This window comes from Geotrypetes seraphini, chromosome 2, assembly GCF_902459505.1.
Source record: "Geotrypetes seraphini chromosome 2, aGeoSer1.1, whole genome shotgun sequence".
In the NCBI taxonomy this organism is placed as follows: domain Eukaryota; kingdom Metazoa; phylum Chordata; class Amphibia; order Gymnophiona; family Dermophiidae; genus Geotrypetes; species Geotrypetes seraphini.
The window spans coordinates 383,903,617-383,924,471 of record NC_047085.1 but is presented as its reverse complement, the minus strand read 5'-3'; the positions used below and the strand labels follow the sequence as shown (position 1 = coordinate 383,924,471).

The following is a 20,855-nucleotide window of genomic DNA, read 5'->3' as shown; positions in this document are numbered from 1 at the left end:
CCTAGAACAAGCCCTGTTGGACGTGGGAAGGGTCTGCAAAGTGATGGACTGAACATCCAGACATGGCACCTAAATAGTGGGGTACCTTACAGGGCAACTGCTGTGAACTTCACAAAAAAGGTGTCATGTCTTCATCTCACTACAGCTCCCTTATAGGGCATGGTGAGCCCCCCAAACCACCTCCAGAATCCCCTAGACCCACTTATCTACCACCCCAATAGCCCTTATGGCTGCAGGTGTCACTTATATGCTAGTAAAAAAGGATTTTGGGGGTGTATAGGGGAATGCACATGTTTCAATATCAATGCAGTAATTACAGGGGCTTATGGGCATGGGTCCACCTCTCTATGGGTCACTAACCCACCCCCAAGATGGTTTAAGACGCCTCTTTGCAGCACGACTAGGCTTTCCTATGCCAGGCTGCCAGGTGATGATGTTCTGGAGGCACAATATTCAAGTTGTGATTAATATTTTTATGGGGGTGGGGTGGGGTTTGATGATCACTGGGATAGTGTGTGGGGGTCTGTATTATGTGTTTTCAGTGTTTATTTGGTCACTTAAGGTGGGTTTTTGTGACTTAGATGGTCTAAGTCACAACGTGCAAGTTCCGTCGATCCTGTGCTATATAACTTTCGGTTATACATGCAGTACGACTAAGTCTAAGCCAGCCCATGTCCCGCCCAACTCCCGTCCTTGACACTCCTCCTGAAATGCCCCATTTAGCGATGGTCATTCAGCGGCACTATGAAAGCCTAGGTCAATTAGAAATACGTCCAAAACCCGTTTTTATTATCGGCACTTGGACGTATTTTGACAATGTTCGGCCAAGTGCTGATTTAGGCCAGTTTTTGGACCTTTTTCTCTTTTGATTATGAGCCCCAAACTGTTTTGTATAATGCCAAATGTTTGTATTTCCCCCTTTTTTTTTAAAAAGAAATCTTTATTGTAAAACCGCTTAGAAATCTGATAAGCGGGATAACAAATTTTAACAAAACTTGGAAGTACCTATTGTACTTATTTTTAGAAGTGCTGCTCATGTTCACATTGTCTTACCAAGAAGAGTGCCTCTCTTGTGAGGACATGTTTTATGTTTCATTAACATTTGATAAACCGCTTAAGCATATTACAGATCTAAGCGGTTTACAATAAATACAGGTACTTAGAACGTCCTTATCTGTCCCGAAGGCTCTCAATCTAGCTAAAGTACCTGAGTAAACAATTATTAAAATTGAAAAGATATAACAAAATTCTAAGAACTGTGAGGGAAAGGTACAATTCAAATAATAAAAAAAGAGAGAAAAGATAAAGAAAAAGATAAAAGAAATAAAAAGAATAAAATTAAAAATATACAAATAAGTTTAAGAGATTGGAGATTGAGCAAAATAAATTCCAATCTGGTGCTAAGTCCAATCATGAATCCAGTCCAATAGAGCTCCACATCTGTAAGGAAGGTTCGACACAGATAAATGATGGTGGGCTGTGGGGCTATCCCTGCCAGAGGTGAAGGAATCAATGGCTGCAATCTGGACCCAAGAGCAGAAGGCAAAGAAACCAGGAAGAAGAGGCAGGCCACGAAAGGTCATCTGACGCTGTCACCAACCACTGCACACCATCCAGACAGGCCTCACCGATGCAAGCCAACAACTCAGCCTCCGTCAACGGTTCTTGGTCCTAGCCCGCCAGAAGAGTGGTGCACAACAATCTCCAACGCCGGAAGGAAGGAGCCAACAGTACAGCCATCAGGTACAATGCAGTTTCTTGTGACAGTCCATTAAGGAATCATCAACTTGTTAGTTCTTCAGCGATCCCTGGAAGTGATCTGCACAATATGTTAATGCTCTTCTTCTTATGTATCCCTTCCTCTTACAGCTTTCTTACTGACTCACATTTTGATTATGTCTAATGGTCTATTATTGTTCTGCCTCTACAGGCCTCCACCATTTTATTTATGCCCCTTTCCCCTTCCAGTAATGACAACACCTGTGAATCATTTTTATCTTGTAAGTTGTAAATCTCTTTACCTTTTCAGTCAATGTACTGTGGTTTATTATTAATGCCACCCATTATAGGTCTCTCTTGTCTTTCCTCTACAGAACATTCCATAGCATGGAATCTTCATCCATGTTATTCCCCAGCTCTGCCAATCCACTGGATCCTCTCTTTTTTTCTTGGAAAGTCAAGACCCTCTCATTTCCTTTTCAGTTTGCTTTCCCCACCCCCACTGTCCAATGCTCTTTCCCTTGTTTTTCTCCACAGCTGGCCTACTTCTCTCCCTGATAGTCCTCACTTTTACACTTTCTGACCACTTCCCTGCTAACATGCATTGAAGCCACCACACCCCCTCTCCCGATTTTCTTTTTGTTTTATCTACACAGATGTCCAAGATGCTACCTTGCTTTATCCCCATCCTACCCAACCCAACTGTGATACGTGCTATATAATCACAGGCCAATGATTAACTTTAGCAGTTTTGATCTTTCATTGCTATTGTGTACAGATTTTTCATGCATATTCATTGTGTATTACATGATATACGTTATTTTAAATGCAAATATCTTTGCTCAATTTGCTGTGCAAGATTTCCTTGCATATAATTTGAGTACATTTAACTTTGCACCTAATGAGCTGTTGGGTGATGAAAATATTTATTCTGTACCTAAATATGTGTCTCATGAAAATGTTATGTGCAAAAAGTTTTAGTGAGGCTCATATTTAGGCACAAAAGAACAGATGCTGATGTGTGTTGAAATTCCCCTCCCCATTTGTTGCAAATTTTCTTCATATAATTTGAATACATTAAGCTTTAATACCTGATGAAGCGTTGTATGATGAAACATCTATGGTGATGAACTACCAATGTAAATCGCAATAATCCGGCTAAACATTATTTTGTAAGTACATAGATATCTTTAATAGAGTGCACTTTGCAGGCGGGCATTCACATGGGTGGAGTCTGGGCAGGATGCATCTTTACACATGTAACTTATAGAAAACTATGAGGGTCTGTATCTTCCATATAGCACTTACACTATCTCTATGGCTGGCACAAGTGCTCACACCTTAACACATATGCACTTATATACCCGGTTATGTTAGTATTAAGAACATAAGCAATGCCTCCACTGGGTCAGACCTGGGGTCCATCGTGCTCAGCAGCCCGCTCACGCGGCGGCCCAACAGGTCCAGGACCTGTGTAGTAATCCTCTATCTATACCCTTCTATCCCCTTTTCCAGCAGGAAATTGTCCAATCCTTTCTTAAACCCTACTACCATACTATGCCCTATTACGTCCTCTGGAAGCGCATTCCAGGTGTCCACCACACGTTGGGTAAAGAAGAACTTCCTTGCATTCATTTTGAATCTGTCCCCTTTCAATTTTTATTCTATAGGGGGAAATAGGAGTGTAATTAAAATGGGGCTTTTAAATATAAGGTCCTTGTCTAACTCTTAATAGAATTGTCCTCTACATAATTTAAGCAGAATCCTGCTTCCTAGATACAAATTCTTCCTGAAATCCTTGAGTGAATGTAAACATCTAAATTTCAATACAAATACACATTATAATCGGTTTGATTTTATAAACCATAGTGTCATATAATAAAAATAATTTATTTGGATGATCTATTCGTCTCCAAGAGGGTTTATCCATCTGGCTATTTATCAGTCAATTATGCATATGTTTGTGTGCACTTGTACAAACTCCATGCATACCAATAAAGGATCAGAGCACATAGTGAGGTAACAGGTAAGTAAGGTTCTGCCACTAGAAGAAAAGTCTAAATAATATGTCAAGAAAGAACTCAACCAGTGCACGCTGAAAAAGAGAAGGGCTGCTGTGCAGGAAGTGTTCTAACCTGTCAGAGACCCCCACCAGCCACATATATTTATTTTTAAAATTTCTAACCCGCCTAGACCTAAGCGGTTTACAAAACTACAAACATAATCATCATAAAACCAACATACAAATAAGTAAACAAACATATCTAAGACATCTTCAATCAAGATCCTGTCAATCAAGAGAATGCCTCCACAAAGTTGTTTTCAATAGTTTCTTAAATTTTTGAATATCAGAAAGCAACCTCAGCTGTCCTGTTAGATTATTCCAAAATAAAGCACCTTTAATTCATACTCAAGCTACATACAAATATATATAGTATATGATACCATGTACCCATATATCCCATAGCCCCTACCAACCCATACAACCCTTCCTACCATATCAAGACTATATTTTAACTTGTCTCTTTGCATATAAAACAGTACTTATTAGTACTAATATTATGTACAGAATGACAGTTTTGCTTTTGGCTGTTTTCTTTCTTTTTGAGTTGCAGGGGTGGGGATGGGGAAATAGTATGCCTTAGGGGTCCAGATTCATTCATTAAAGATTTCCAGATTCAGTGTTAAAACAAAGTTGCTTACCTGTCATGAAAGCTCTCCATGGTCAGCAGGATAAAGCAGAAAAACAACTGGGTGATATCATCCATTCATACTAACAGACCAACTTTCTCAGAATTCTGAATGTTCTAAAATGTTTTTTTCCTAGCATGCACAGTATTCTCATTAACACAAACACTAAAAAATAGGAGAATGACACTGCAAAAGCTTTTTGGTGCTACAAACTATGAATAAATCAGTGTCCACAGCAAACTTCAAAACCAACAATACTTCATATTATTCTCAAATGACCACCACCAAAGAGGAAAGCTATGTGCAGTATAGCAGGACATATTGAGCAAGGGAAGACTAGGTACTTACCTCAATAATCTTTCTGGAATAAGGGCATGAGTCCTGACTGTATATGATTTCTCCATACTCAAGAGTTGATTGCAGAAGGATGAAATGTATATTCTTCAGCTCCGCCTCCTTCTTCAGTGACTGTAAATCCCACTTCAGTTCATACCAAAGTAATCAAACATCACTAAAACAAAAAAGGAGGGGGTACGGGGCATCTCACTGACAACAAACAATTATTTTCTGAAAGAAATAGCAAATAAGGTTAAATAATACTTCAAGAAAACTAGGCAGAACGAACAAAAACCATCATGAAAATGCAACCAGTATTCAACTTATGGAGCTTGTAGAGTCTCACTTACTACTTTTTTCTTTTTTCATTTAACTGACAGAAAAGAATCTCTAGCTCAGGATACATGCGGCTGTCCGAAACAGGAGGCAGGCGAACTCCAGACTGACACAGGATGGAACGTTAGGACTCATGTGCTCTTATCTCAGAAAGAAGATTATTGAGGAAAGTACCTAATCTTCCCTTTTGGTATAAAGGGCATATCAGTCCTGATTGTAAGTGACTACCAAAGCAGTCTCCTGGGTCTAGGGTGAGACAGATGAGCCTGCCCTTAAAACTAAGGACACAAAAACAATATACTCTCGTGCTGCCACATCCATCCTGTAAAACTTTGTAAATGTATTGAAGGTGGACCATGTAGCTGCCCTACAAATTTCTTCAGAAGGAATTGCCTCGTCTCTGCCCACAAAAATGTCATCCTACAGCCAATGTGTGCCAAAGAAATAGTTACACAAATCCATCTGGAAATGGTCGCCTTAGATACTGGCTTGCCTAGTCTAGCAGCATTGGTTAAGACAAACATATGATTTGAAAGAAAAAATCATTGGTTACTTCGAGGTATCAGAGAACTCTCCATACATCCAACAGTTTCAAAACTTTTTCCCTCTTCATGGAACCCGTAATCTGGAAAGCAGGCGAACTGACTTCCTGATTGACATGGAATGCCAATACCACCTTTTGGCAAAAATGAAGGAACAGTACAAAGAGAAACTCTCGCTTCTGTAAATCTGAGGAATAGCTCTCTGCATGATAGTGCCTATATCTCTGAAATTCTTCTTGCAGAGATAATGGCTATGAGAAAAACTGTTTTCATTCACTGTTAGATTCAGCAGTGACACCTCCTGCAAAGGCTCAAAAGGCACCTTGCTGAGCCCACTCAACACAATGTTAAGATCCCATGAGGGAAACGATTGTCTTACCAGAAGCCTCAACCTGAGCACCCCCTTCAAAAATTTGACTATCAGGATGCGAAGCTAAGGATCCATTGTCCAACCGTGCTCTGAAACATGCAAGACCTGCCATTTGCATTTTAAGGAATCCAACTGCCAGCACCTTTTCTAGGATAGCCTGCAGAAAAGCCAAAACAATTGATACTAGAGCTCTTAAAGGCTCCATCTGAGCTTTTACACACCACAGATGAGACAATTTCCAGGCCTTAGCATAGACAGCGATGGTAGTTGACTTCTTGGCTATAAGGAGTGTAGCAATAACCATCTCTGAATAGCCTTTTTGCACTAAGGCTGCACACTCAAGAGACATGCTGTAAAACCAAAGCATTCCAGACTCTCTAAGGGAACTGAACCTGCGACAGAAGATCCATATGCGCTAGGAGCTTGAGACCTCTATCCTTTTGCAGACACACCAAATCATCCTACCAAGGCTAGCGCGGCCAATCCGGAGTCACCAGGATTGCCTGTCCAGATAGTTCACTATCCAACAGATGACCCGGCCTATCATGGGCTATGAGGGAAAATGTACAGCAAGCCTTGTGCTAGCCACAGTTAAACCAGGGCATCTAATCTGTCACTTCCTGGCTCAAATCTTCTGCTGAAGAATTGGTTCAGTGAATCACATGGATGGGATGCAAACATACCGGGATATAATCTTTTTAGGAAGGACAGAGATGGTCATAAAGGTGGAGGAGTAGCTCTCTATGTAAAGATCAATATCCAAGCGACCGAAATGCAAGGGACCTGGGGAGAGGAAGAAGCGATATGGATTGCTCTGAAAAGAGAAGATGGAACTTCTATCTACGTGGGTGTAGTCTACAGACCTCTGACTCAATCGCAGCAAATTGATAAGGATCTGATTGTGGATATCCAAAAGTTTGGAAGGAAAGAGGAGGTTCTGCTGTTGGGAGATTTCAACCTGCTGGATGCGGACTGGAATGTTCCGTCTGCGGAATCGGAAAGAAGTAGGGAGATTGTGGATGCCTTTCAAGAGGCTCTGCTCAGACAAATGGTGACGGAACCCACAAGGGAAAAAGCGATATTGGATCTGGTCCTCACAAATGGAAAGAGTATCTCTAATGTTCGAGTGGGTGCTCACCTGGGTAGTAGCGATCATCAAACGGTTTGGTTTGATATAACGGCTAAAGTGGAGAGCGGCCGCACGATATTTAAAGTCCTAGATTTCAAACGTACGGACTTTAATGCAATGGGAAAGTACCTGAAGAAAGAGCTGTTAGGATGGGAGGACATAAGAGAAGTGGAAAGACAGTGGTCTAAGCTGAAAGGAGCGATAAAAATGGCTACGGACCTTTATGTGAAGAAAATCAATAAAAACAAGAGAAAAAGGAAGCCGATATGGTTCTCCAACTTAGTGGCTGAGAAAATAAAGGCGAAAGAGTTGGCGTTCATGAAATATAAAAAAACCCAAGAAGAGGAGAGCAGAAAGGACTACAGGGTGAAACTGAAAGAAGCCAAGAGAGAGATACGTTTGGCGAAGGCACAGGCGGAAGAACAAATGGCTAAAAATGTAAAAAAGGGAGATAAAAATTTTTTCAGATATATTAGTGAAAGGAGGAAGATAAAAAATGGAATTGCTAGGCTAAAAGATGCTGGGAACAAATATGTGGAGAGTGATGAGGAGAAAGCAAATGTGCTAAACAAATACTTCTGTTCTGTGTTCACAGAAGAAAATCCTGGAGAAGGACCGAGATTGTCTGGCAAAGTTACACGAGAAAATGGAGTAGATTCTGCGCCGTTCACGGAGGAGGGTGTTTATGAGCAACTTGAAAAACTGAAGGTGGACAAAGCGATGGGACTAGACGGGATCCATCCCAGGATACTAAGGGAGCTCAGAGAGGTTCTGGCGAGTCCTATTAAAGACTTGTTCAACAAATCTCTGGAGACGGGAGTGATTCCTGGGGATTGGAGGAGAGCGGATGTGGTCCCTATTCATAAAAGTGGTCACAGGGATGAAGCAGGAAACTACAGGCCGGTGAGCCTCACTTTAGTTGTTGGAAAAATAATGGAAGTGTTGCTGAAAGAAAGGATAGTGTATTTCCTTGAATCTAATGGGTTACAGGATCCGAGGCAACATGGCTTTACAAAAGGTAAATCGTGCCAAACGAACCTGATTGATTTTTTTGATTGGGTGACCAGAGAGCTGGATCGAGGACATATGCTAGATGTAATTTACTTGGATTTCAGCAAAGCCTTTGATACAGTTCCTCATAGGAGGCTGATGAACAAACTTGAAGGGCTGAAGTTAGGACCCAAAGTGGTGAACTGGGTCAGAAACTGGCTGTCGGACAGACGCCAGAGGGTGGTGGTTAATGGAAGTCGCTCGAAGGAAGGAAAGATGAATAGTGGAGTCCCTCAGGGTTCGGTGCTGGGGCCAATCCTGTTCAATATGTATGTAAGTGACATTGCTGAAGGGTTAGAAGGAAAAGTGTGCCTTTTTGCAGATGATACCAAGATTTGTAACAGAGTAGACACCGAAGAGGGAGTGGAAAATATGAAAAAGGATCTGAAAAAGTTAGAGGAATGGTCTAATGCCTGGCAACTAAAATTCAATGCAAAGAAATGCAGAGTAATGCATTTGGGGATTAATAATAGGAAGGAACCGTATATGCTGGGAGGAGAGAAGCTGATATGCACGGACGGGGAGAGGGACCTTGGGGTGATAGTGTCCGAAGATCTAAAGACGAAAAAACAGTGTGACAAGGCAGTGGCTGCTGCCAGAAGGATTCTGGGCTGTATACAGAGAGGCGTAGTCAGTAGAAGGAAGAAGGTGTTGATGCCCCTGTACAGGTCATTGGTGAGGCCCCACTTGGAGTATTGTGTTCAGTTTTGGAGACCGTATCTGGCGAAAGACGTAAGAAGACTTGAGGCGGTCCAGAGGAGGGCGACGAAAATGATAGGAGGCTTGCGCCAGAAGACTTATGAGGAGAGACTGGAAGCCCTGAATATGTATACCCTAGAGGAAAGGAGAGACAGGGGAGATATGATTCAGACGTTCAAATACTTAAAGGGTATTAACATAGAACAAAATCTTTTCCAGAGAAAGGAAAATGGTAAAACCAGAGGACAGTACAGGGTTTCAAGGAAGACCTGGATAGGTTCCTGGAGGACAAAGGGATTGAGGGGTACAGATAAGAGCAGTGGAAGGTTTAGAGATAAATGTAGAGGTAGGTATAAAATTAGTCAGGGACTGCTGCTCAGGAAATATGCCTGATGGGCCGCCGCGTGAGCGGACCGCTGGGCGGGATGGACCTCTGGTCTGCCCTGGCGGAGGCGACTACTTATGTTCTTATGTTCTTATGTTGAGGGGTGGTAGATTCAGGGGCAATGTTAGGAAATTCTACTTTACGGAGAGGGTGGTGGATGCCTGGAATGCGCTCCCGAGAGAGGTGGTGGAGAGTAAAACTGTGACTGAGTTCAAAGAAGCGTGGGATGAATACAGAAGATTTAGAATCAGAAAATAATATTAAAGATTGAACTAGGCCAGTTACTGGGCAGACTTGTACGGTCTGTGTCTGTGTATGGCCGTTTGGAGGAGGATGGGCAGGGGAGGGCTTCAATGGCTGGGAGGGTGTAGATGGGCTGGAGTAAGTCTTAACAGAGATTTCGGCAGTTGGAACCCAAGCACAGTACCGGGTAAAGCTTTGGATTCTCGCCCAGAAATAGCTAAGAAGAAAAAAAAAAAATTTAAATTGAATCAGGTTGGGCAGACTGGATGGACCATTCGGGTCTTTATCTGCCGTCATCTACTATGTTACTATGTTACTATGGTTCACTTTCCTATTGTTCGCCGATGCTATGAGATTGATCATTGGATGCCCTCAGCATCGAACTATGCAGTCAAATGCCCTCTGGGACAGAGACCACTCCCTGGGTCTTTCCTGCTGAGATAATCAGTCTGCACATTGTCTACTCCCGCTACAGATATCATTTGCAGATGAAGCTCTGCCCAACTGAATAGCATCTTGCCTTCCAGCTGCAGAGGAGCACTTCTCGTGCCTTCTTGTCAATGGGCATAATTTAGCACCGTGGCATTGTCTGAAAAAACCCTGACCACTTTGCCTTCTAGAGGCTTCTTCAGCGTTTGTAAGGCGAGCTGAATAGTCCATAACTCTATGATGGTCTATGGACCATTTCCTCTTCAACGGAGTCCATGGGCCTTGAACTGGGTGTTCTAGACAATGTTCTTCCCAGCTGTACTTGTGTCCATTGGCAATATCATCTAAGTGGAGCTACAAAACTACTCTGAGTAGACCCTTGCAAATCAGTCTACTATCCAGAAGGGTCTTTGGCCAACGATCAGTCACACTGGCCATAAGATCATCCAAACCTTTTCTAAAAAGCATTTGACCCTTGAAGGGGAGCCTGCTTAAAGTGGCTTTGAAAGCAGAATCTCTTCCCCATTGCCTAATCCAGAGCATTCTGCAGGGAGAGATGGAGTAGGCTGAGACCTTGCACACTATTGTGACAATGTCATATAGAGCATCTGCCACAAAGTCAATCCCTGCTATGACTAGCTGGGGATACACTTCATCATCCTTGCCTGAAATTCGATGGAATCTAGTGTGACAGGCGTGTGCCATGAAAGAGGTTGCTCATGCCACTTTAATTCTCAGCCTTACACTGATGTTTTAGGACTACATTCACACTGCGGTCCTGGTCCTCTGGCTGCTGCTCAGGATTTTCTGCTGGGGAGCTCGTACCTGGAGAGACCAAGTTCCCTTGTGCAGTCTTCGTCACTTCCTCAACCGCTGTAGGAGACCCTTGACAATTTAAACAGGCTTTTCACAGTAAGATAATGAAATCTGGGATAAAAACCACACCAGGAAACCCTGATGCACCCTTTAGGGTCCTTCTTTGCCTTTTCCAAGGATCCACAGGGTCCATGTATCTGTGCTTCACCCGATCTCCTTCCAGAGGCTCTGAAGGGGATCCTTTCCCTAACCAAGAAGCCCCTTGTGATCCCCCAGCCTTAGTGACACCAGAACGGGCAATGCCCAAGGCTCCAGCCGCTCCTTCTAATGCACTGCAGCACATGACATGTGGCCGCTATTTGGCGAGCCAGCCATCACAAATCTGGCATGATATAGAATATCTCCATCAGAGTAGTCCATTCCAAATGTTTTGAAAACAAAATAAGGGGTTCTGAGGCAGATGGAGTTTGATTAAACAAAATCAGGAAATCAAAGACGGTAGCATGGTCGCACTCAAAAAGGCCTGGGAAAACCTACTAAAAGGACAAAAAAGTCTGGGAAGGGGTTTTTGGAGGTTGACCTTAAATACAGCCCCAGAAATGCTGAAAACTTGCAAATTCATCCCCCCACCCCTGATTTTCACATAGACAATAACAGGCAGTACTCACTATCTATCTGTGCTAGTGCTAGCCTGCTTCAGCTCTCATATAGGCTGGAAATGGAGAAGACACTGCCTCAATCAGCAAATCAATCCATGTGCCGGAGTTTTCAGGCTGCCAGTCAGACAAAAGCCTGACAAAGACCTCAACCCTCATGGATCCACGCTAGAGGTCCGCATGGGAACGGAGATCCCCCAGTTCCACGGGACTCCCACAGGTATCCCCCCCAGGCCCATGGGACTCCCATGGGGATAGAACCGGGATTCCCGAGGCCTATCTAATGTTCCGTCGATCCAGTTGCTGATTGTCGTACATCCACCAGTTGGGGAGGCATAGCTAGAGCTTGTATTCTATTCAGTAGCATAGCCATACAACTAATTTTTTTTTGGGGGGGAGGGCTAAAGCCCACAATGGGTGGACAGGGGCTGTTCTATCTTGCATTGAACTAACATAATATTCATCCAGTGACGATGCTGTTTATAACCTTTGAGACTACATAGGGCATTTTCAGATGTGACTAGAGATTACAACCAGATATAAAAATAGCTTTCACTGGCTAAACAGCTGTACCCCTTTGAGGTCTTAAGTAATTGATTCCTCTTACACCAAGAATTGTTGGACCTTTAATACCCATATTGGTACCCTTAAACATTTTCTTTTTGAGTATCTCGCCATCTCCAAATTTTGGACTGAAGTCTAGAATATGATCTGCTCAGTTTTTAAACTTACTGCACATTTTTCTTATGCAACCTGGAAAGTGCCTCTCTCAATTCTGCTTTAAATGATTTTGATGCTTTATTGTTTGATTCTCTACTCATTGCTGCATTAAAAATCATTTGTGGATCTTTAAAGGACCTCTCACAAGTTACCTATGCCAGTTGGTGGAACCAGATTTATTTGCTCTTTTAAAAAGAAATGGTTGACCCTACAGTCTTACTTTGTCACATGACCTAATGTCTATTCTGATTCTTTCCGGTGATGGATACATCTCTTATTTCTGTTCACTGTTATTTGTTTATATGATATTTTATTGTTAGCTTAAATAAACTAAGACCTTAAAAAAAATAATCAAAACTATCAGAAGTAATTGCTGCTTTTTATGGGGACAGGTAACTTTTATGGGGAGGAGGGGGGACAGGCGGGGACGGAAGGGATTCCTCGCAGGGACGGGTGGAGATGGGATTCCTCACAGGGATGGGTGGGAACTAGAGAGTTGCACGGGGACAGAAATCCCACCCATCCCCGCCAGGATCCTCTCCGTCCCCACCAGGATCCTCTCCGTCCCCACCAGTCCCCGTCAGGATCCTCTCCGTCCCCCACCCATCCCCATAAAAAGCAGCAAATACTTCTGACAGGATCATCAATTCCACAGTTTCTTTTGTGTTTGCGCTGCTGTTTTCCTTGTGGAATCTCTTTGGTGGAACCCTTTTTTTGTTTTCTGTTCAGGTAATTAACTTATAAACCCCCTCTTTTACTAAGGCTGACGTGTCCATTACATTATATGGACGAACCCTGCTTCCAAAGCCTTTCATCCCCGTGGGAGTCCCGTTGGCTAGAGGGGGGTCCCCGTGGGAGTCCCGTGGGCCAGAGGGGGGGTTCCCGTGGAAGTCTCGTGGGTTAGGGGGAGATTCCCACGATCCTCATTCCTGTGCAGACCTCTAGCGGGAACGGAGGGGATTCCTCGTGGGATACTGGTGGGGACGGGTGGGATTTCTGTCCCCATGCAACTCTCTAATCTACGAAAGAGTGGGGGGAGGAAACCACACAGCTGGCACCCAAGTCCTGCTGGACCAATACCAGGACCAAACAGCCTGCACCTTATAAATCAGGATGTGAGCTAGCTTCAAGGGGAACAGACCCTGAGCTTCACAAGTTCAAATGCAGGCCAGCCGGACAGGAATCCTAACAGTTGCCTTGCAAACTGTAGACCTCTATCACAGAGCCCGCGTCCTCTCCTAGGCAAAGCTGCCCCAGGGTCACTGGTGTCCTCTCAAGCACCGAAAAGCCTTGAACTTGGAAAAAAAAAAAACCAGAAAAATAATAAAAAGTTATCAGAACATCAGAATCACACCTTCTCAACTTGCTTGCAAAAGGGAAAGACTGAAGGGGGTTCTTCAGTCACTGGAGGAGGTGGCAGAGCTGAAGAATATACATTTTGTTCTTTTGCCATCAACTTGTGAGTATGGGGAAATCAGTTATAGTCAGGACTCAAATGCCCTTTGCATCAGAAGTGAAGGCTTATAAAATGTGCAGGTGTTTATTCCCCTGAAGAAGCCATGGGTGAAAGGGCTCCTTTTGGGAATGCTTGCACTGAGATAAGTAGCGTTGTGCTGCTTTTATATTGTTTTATTGAACTTAGTACAGAAACAATTATAGAAAGGGATACTGGTAAATGATAAAATAAAAAATGGACATTATGGCAGGAGACAGGCTTTCTGAACTTTTAAAGCTTGCCCATATGTGGATGCAATATTATATTTTTGATAGTTGGACCCTGGGTATCTGAGGTCTTTTCCCTCCTGCTACTGTAAGTTCACTCATTTGAGGTATTATTGGTTTTGAAGTTTGCTGTGGACACTTATTTATTCACAGTATTCACATTCAGCCATTAATCACAACAGCTGTCTCAGTGCAATAAGCTTGGTTGTCAACTCCCTGATTTGTTTTGCAGTCCACATAGAACCCTACTAGAGTTAAGCAACTGTACTTTCTCTGTCAATAGGAAGGATGATACCACCACTTGTTCCTGAGGTTGAATCTCATGGGGGAACTTCTAGTCATAGAGATAGGGCCTCCCCTTTACTCTGAGAAAACTCTAACACTTTTGGGACCATCCTTATGAGTAAAACACTAAGGCTTCTTTTTTTTTACTATGAAGGTTCTTTAATAAAGCTACAGCCTCAGCACCCTGAAGTTGTGGGTCCAAATCCACACTGCTCCTTGTGACCCTGTGCAAGTCACTTATTCCCCCCATTACCCCAGGTACATTAGATATTTTGTGAGCTTGCCAGGACAGACAGGGAAAAATGCTCAAGTACCTGAATAAATCCATGTAAACCATTCTGAGCTCCCCTGGGAGAACGTACCTGGTATAGAAAACTGAATAAATAAATATAACTATATGAAGAAGAATTTTAATTCATCAGTCTTTTAAACTTAAAATCACTGCAATCCAGACCCTGGTACAAGACCTTACTTCAGACCAGATTTTTTGTTTTACTGTCCAGAACAGCTCCTTTACACAAGACTACATTACTTATCATAACTCCTACAAATGTATCCTTAAAAATAAGATCTTTCTACTTTGGTTAAACTTGATAAGTATCCTAATGCTTCCTACACTATAAGAATTAACTGCCACCCAGACATATTACAAGCCCTAACTCTAGGTCAAGTTTTGTTTCACAGTTCAAGCACACAGCTCAGGAGCATTTGGCTATATTCCTGAATGTCAATCTCTTCCACTACAAGGTTAGCTGTAGGGATTTATCCCTTCAGCCAGTCCTCCCCACCATGCTTACAGCATTCACAGGATAATTATCAGTAATCCTGCTTCCCCAAACACATTAAGATTCCCTCTCCTCATCTCTCACAATGCAGGAGAATAATTGTACACAACCAATCTGGGAACTCACTCTGAATCTAGGAGCTTATTTGGGTTTCTACTTTCCTCCTCTGTGGATTCCACTCTTTCCTTGATATGGCTGTAATCCTTCTTGTCCTAGAACACCAGGTGGGTACTTAGCTTCAGGAAATTCTGCTCCTGCTATCTCACTTATTATCTCATTGAAGCACTATCTTCCAGTTGCCTTTAAACTGTAACAGGGAAAATCCTTCCTCTTCCCGGTGCATCCTGGGATGCGCTGGGAGGGGCCTAAGACTCTGATGGGCCCAGATACCTACAGGAGGGGCCTTAGGCATCTGAGCCAATCAGGGCCTTAGGCACCCTTCCCAATGCATCCTGGGATGCACCAGGTAGGGGCCTAAAACTCCAATTGGCTCATTTACCAAAGGCCTCTCCTATAGGAGAGGCTTAAGGTCTCTGAACCAATTGGAGTCTTAGGCCCCTCCCAGTGCATTCCAGGATGCATCAGGAACAGGAAGGCCTGCCATTTTGAAGAGGTGGATCTGTCAGCAGGAGGGAGTGGGCATCCCTCTTGACGTATTTCTACAAAAAGGCACAAGGAGAGGTTGGGGGTGTGTGCTTGAGCTGGGGGGGTTTCTAACTTGACTCCCCCATCCCACTAGGGATGGGCAGTCAGGGGTGTGGGGGTGGTCTGGTTGTACAAGGCAGGAGGGAGTGACATCCCTCCTACGGACGATCTTCATGGTAGGGGTTTCGGGAGAGGTTGGGGAGGGGTCATTTTAATATTAATGAGGTCACTTGCATGGCAGAGTTGGAGGCTGCAATACCTCTCCTTATGTACCTTAGCATCTTTTTAGCTTTCGCCGTCACCTTTTCAACCTGTTTGGCCACCTTAAGATCATCACATACAATCACACCCAAGTCCCGGCTCTTCTGTTGTGCACATAGATTCTTCACCCCCCTTATCCAGAGCATCCATCAGGCAGAGACAGAATAGGCTGACACCTTGGTCATGACTCTTATGTCATACCGAGTGTCTGCTATATAAAACACCCCAGAAAGGATCATCTCCAAGGCCAAGATCCGAGATAGCTGAGTGTGGAAAGCATGTGTCAGAATGGAAGCCATGGCTGCTGCTTTAATTCCTAAGGCTAAAGCTTCAAATTGCTTCTTGTGAATCACAGTGATCCTGGATATCCTTCAACATCACACCTCCTTCAATAGGCAAGGAAGTCCACTTGGTGACTTGTGCTACCACCAAATCCACCTTCGGCTGAACAAACAGCTGTTGAAAAACCAGAGCCATGGGATAAAGCTTGGCTAAAGTCTTGGCCACTCTTATGGACCCCTCTGAAGACTCCCAGTGGTCAGTGACTAGCTTCATAATGTCAGAATGCAAGGGAGAAAACATGGTTGGAGTCACTGAGCCGCTCATAATTAAGCACTGTGATGTAGAGGCTGGCAGAAATTTCAGCTACAATTCACACAGTGAATTTGCTATTATGCACAGGAGTACCGACACCTTAGAAACATAGAAACAGACGGCAGATAAGGGCCACGGCCCATCTAGTCTGCCCACCCCAATACCCCTCCCCTACCTTTCTCTGTGAAGAGATCCCACGTGGCGATCCCATTTTGTCTTAAAATCAGACACGCTACTGGCCTCAATTACCTGTAGTGGAAGACTATTCCAGCGATCAACCACCCTTTCGGTGAAGAAGTATTTCCTGGTGTCACTGTGCAGTTTCCCACCCCTGATTTTCCACGGATGCCCTCTTGTTGCCATGGGACCTTTGAAAAAGAAGATATCCTCTTCCACCTCGATACAGCCTGTAAGATATTTGAACGTCTCGATCATGTCTCCCCTCTCTCTGCGTTCCTCAAGTGAGTATAGCTGCAATTTATCCAGCCATTCCTCATATGGGAGATCCTTGAGTCCTGAGACCATCCGGGTGGCCATTCGCTGGACTGACTCAAGTCTCAGCACATCTTTGCGGTAATGCGGCCTCCAGAATTGTACACAGATGGGGTTTCACCATGGATCTATACAATGGCATAATGACTTCAGGCTTACGGCTGACGAAACTCCTATGTATACAACCTATGATTTGTCTAGCCTTCAACAGCTACCATAACATGTGGTCTTCCCTCGGTCCAGGGCAACCACAGATTCTTGTCTTCTGGTCTAATGTAGAGAACCAGACTCTGCCAGGGAAACTGCGTCCTGGGACAATAACGGAATGGACTCAGACCTTCCATCCTCCCAGTTGATATCAGACTGGACATCCTACTCTGCATGTGACACAGGCTGAGGACTAATTCCCAATGCTACCACCACTGTCACACCTTCAGCAGATGCTAGGGGATCCCAGCAGTTTAAAAGAAAGATTAGATTCTTATCTTGATAATCTTCTTTCTTGTAGATGTATCTAGTGGTCCTGAACACTAGGGTCTTGTATCTGAAGCAGCAAGATGCTGGCTGGCTCCAGAGCTGAAACTGAAGTGAAGGACAGTGCTGGATCTGGGCTTGGGGAAGAGAGGTGTTGGATCAATGGGGAGGGCTGGGGCTGGAGGGAAGGAAAGGGAAGGGAGATAGGTGCTGGACCTATGTGTTGATCCGCAGCTGGAGAAAAGGGAGAGGTACCGGATTCACGGCTCAGAGCTGGAGCTAAAGGGAAGAGAGAGACAGAGATGTTGGACTGATGGGAGGGGGATAGAGGGAACAGAGAGACGTGCTGGATCCTTGGGGAGTGCTGAGGAAAGGGAGACAGATATTTGACCACAGGGAGGCTGGAGGAAAGGTTGAGCTAGGTATTCAATCCATGGGAAGAGTGCTGAGGGAAGGGAGAGTGGTGCTGAACCTGCATGGAGAAGGAGAGAGAAAGGAAGGGAAAGAGAGAACCAAGGGGATGAAGGGAGTGAAATATTTAACACAGTGGAAGAAGAGAGGGCAAGAGACACATTGGTGTATGGGTGTAAGAGGGGAGAAGCTGGACACAGGGAGATATATAAAAAGAGGTGAGATGATAGACATATATGGGAGCATAGGGACAGGGACACACAGGGGAATGCTGCATGGGGGTAGTATAAGGACACAGCCAGTGGGGTAGTGCCAGACATAGGAAGGTAGATGGACACAGAGGGAAGATGGCTATATATGAGGGAGAACAGGGATGCACAAGAGAGATGCTGACTTGGGGAGGGCACAGAGACACAAGGGATTAACACTAGATATGGAGGGGATAGGGACACAGAATAGTGATGATGAAGAAGGCAGGGAGATGGGCACAGGGGAAATACTAGAAAGGGAAGTATAGGAGACAGAGAAGGGAGATACTGAATATGGGGAAAAACATAAACAGAGATGGAAGATGGATAGTGAACATAAGAATTGCCACTGCTGAGTCAGACCAGTGGTCCATCATGCCCAGCAGTCCGCATGGGAAAGAAGAAATGTCAAATAGTCAGGAGACCCTGGAGAGTAAGTTAAGCATAGACAGAAGGAAACAGAAACCAGAGTCTGAGCCCAATGTGGTTTGAAGAATAAAATGACCAGACAACAATAGGTAGAAAATATAATTTTATTTTTTATTCTGTGATTAGAACACATCAGTTTTGAAATGTGTATCCTGCCAGAGCTGGTAGTGTTAGACATAACTGGGAACCACAAAGTCCAGGCCATGCTTCTTTAGCTTACAACTGGCCAAGAGGCAGATGCCCTAGTTGTACTTCCCTAACAATATTCCTGCCATGTGTGACTGAAGTATTCTGTTAGCTTGATTTTTCTATGTAGCATTCTATAATTCGGCTTGTTCAGTTTTCTCGATAGTGGAGGGGATATTTGTGAGGGGGAAGGGAGGGGAGACAGGGGTTTTGTTGATCCTTGTTCTGTATTATTTGTGATTTATAAAACAACAATTGTATAGAATATTGTTTCTTTTTATACTTTAATAAAATGATTTCAATATAAAATCATAAATATTCGAGGCTTGTGCGGATGGGATCAGACATTTTGCAGGGATGGGGCAGGAACGGGGACCGAGCTTGCAGAGATGGGGACAACGTTTGTCCCCATGTCATTCTCTAAACCAGGGATCTCAAAGTCCCTCCTTGAGGGCCGCAATCCAGTCAGATTTTCAGGATTTCTCCAAGGAATATGCATGAGATCTATGTGCATGAACTGCTTTCAATACATATTCATTGGGGAAACCCTGAAAACCCGATTAGATTGCGGCCCTCAAGCAGGGACTTTGAGATCCCTGCTCTATACCCACTTGGAACCAGGAAAGTATCTCAGAGGGATGGCTTGGTGCCGGCATGAGCAGTGAGTATGAGTCACTGGGTTGCTGTTAGCAAATAACTAAAGGACTTGAAAGGAAGTGAGGGGAGGAGTTAAGGCACCCCCAATTGCCTGGGGGAGGAGAGTGAAAAGAGAGATGCTGGGTAGGTAGTGGAGTTCTCTTGCTCACCCTCTTTGAGCTTAGACCTGATCAAAATCTGGCTATGTGTCTCTGCAAAACACACACATTGCTAATGTCATTGACCAAGTAGAAGATCTGGTATTGTCATAAGTACACTCCATTCAAAGACATTTTAAACATGTATTTTAAACTTAAATTTGCAATTTTTGCATGCAAATTGATTTTAGGAATAACGTTCTTGGTGTTTACAGGTATCATTTTCATTTGTTCAAGTGACATTTCAAAGTACCTTTATTATGTGAATTTTGCAAAGAATATTTATCACACACATATTTGTTATATGATCATATTATAACTCTATTACAAGCCTATTTGTGAACCAAGTTTTATTATAGTATACCCATCTATTTGTTTGTCATAGAGAAAAATAAAAGGGGTCCTGTTATTTTGACACATGGAGGGGCAAAATCAAAACAAATGTCTAAGTCCATTTTGGGCCTAGGGTGCTATTCACCCAAAGTTGGCAGCATCCAAAGTCCATTCTCGAAAAATACATCTAAAATTTTTTTTTTTTTTTTTGGAAAATCATCTACTACATCCAGCCATTTAATTGTCCAGACTGCTAGTACGTCTATTTTTGTACAAAAAATCATTCAAGTCCCAACGCCTAGACCTTTTGGACGTGGGAGGGGCCAGCAAAGTGATGGACTGGCCACCAAGACATAGCAACAGAATAGTTTGGCACCTTACAGGGCACTGCTGTGAACTTCACAAAAAGGGCGCCACAAACATCTTACCACAACTCCCTTGCAGGTCATGGTGAGTCCCTCCAAACCTACTATACCCACCTATCTACAACCCCAAAAGCCCTTATAGTTGCAGGTGCCACCTATATGGCAGTACAGTAGGGTTTTGATGAACTCACATTTTCCATCATGAATGCAGTGGTGTGCAGTGCAGTTAAGAGTGGTTAATGGTCTGGGTCCTCTTCTGTATGGTTCACTAGCCCACCCCCCAGACTACTTAAGCCACTTCTGTGCAGCTCTACTAGGCTTTCCTATGCCAGGTGCTGATGTTCTGGAGGCAGGTATGTACGTTTTTATTCCAATTTTTATGACGGGGAGGGGGGGGTGGAAGGGGTCAGTGATCACTGGGGGAGTGTGTGTGGGTCTGTACTTTATGTCTTCAATGGTTATCTGGTCACTTTGGATACCTTCTGGGCACTTAGACCTGTTTTTAGATCATCTAAGTTACAATGTATAAGTTCCGTCCAGGCAGCCTCGTCAAACTTTTAATTATTCCTGGAGTACAACTAGGTCTAGGTCGGTCCACATCCTGCCATAACCACTTCTTCAAAAACACCCCTTTCAACTCTGGGCGCACAGTGGGATTCAGAGGCCTAAAAAGTCTCCGGATACGTCTAAAAACCTGTTTCAATTATCGG

The 20,855-nt window shown here is 43.7% G+C and overlaps 1 protein-coding gene across 20 annotated transcripts in view; it reads right to left on the bottom strand.

The window, feature by feature from the left end:
• The window catches only part of TBC1D5 (TBC1 domain family member 5), a 759,729-nt gene that overhangs the window by 337,416 nt on the left and 401,458 nt on the right, over window positions 1-20,855 (bottom strand). The gene's annotated exons all lie outside the window — the stretch shown is intronic.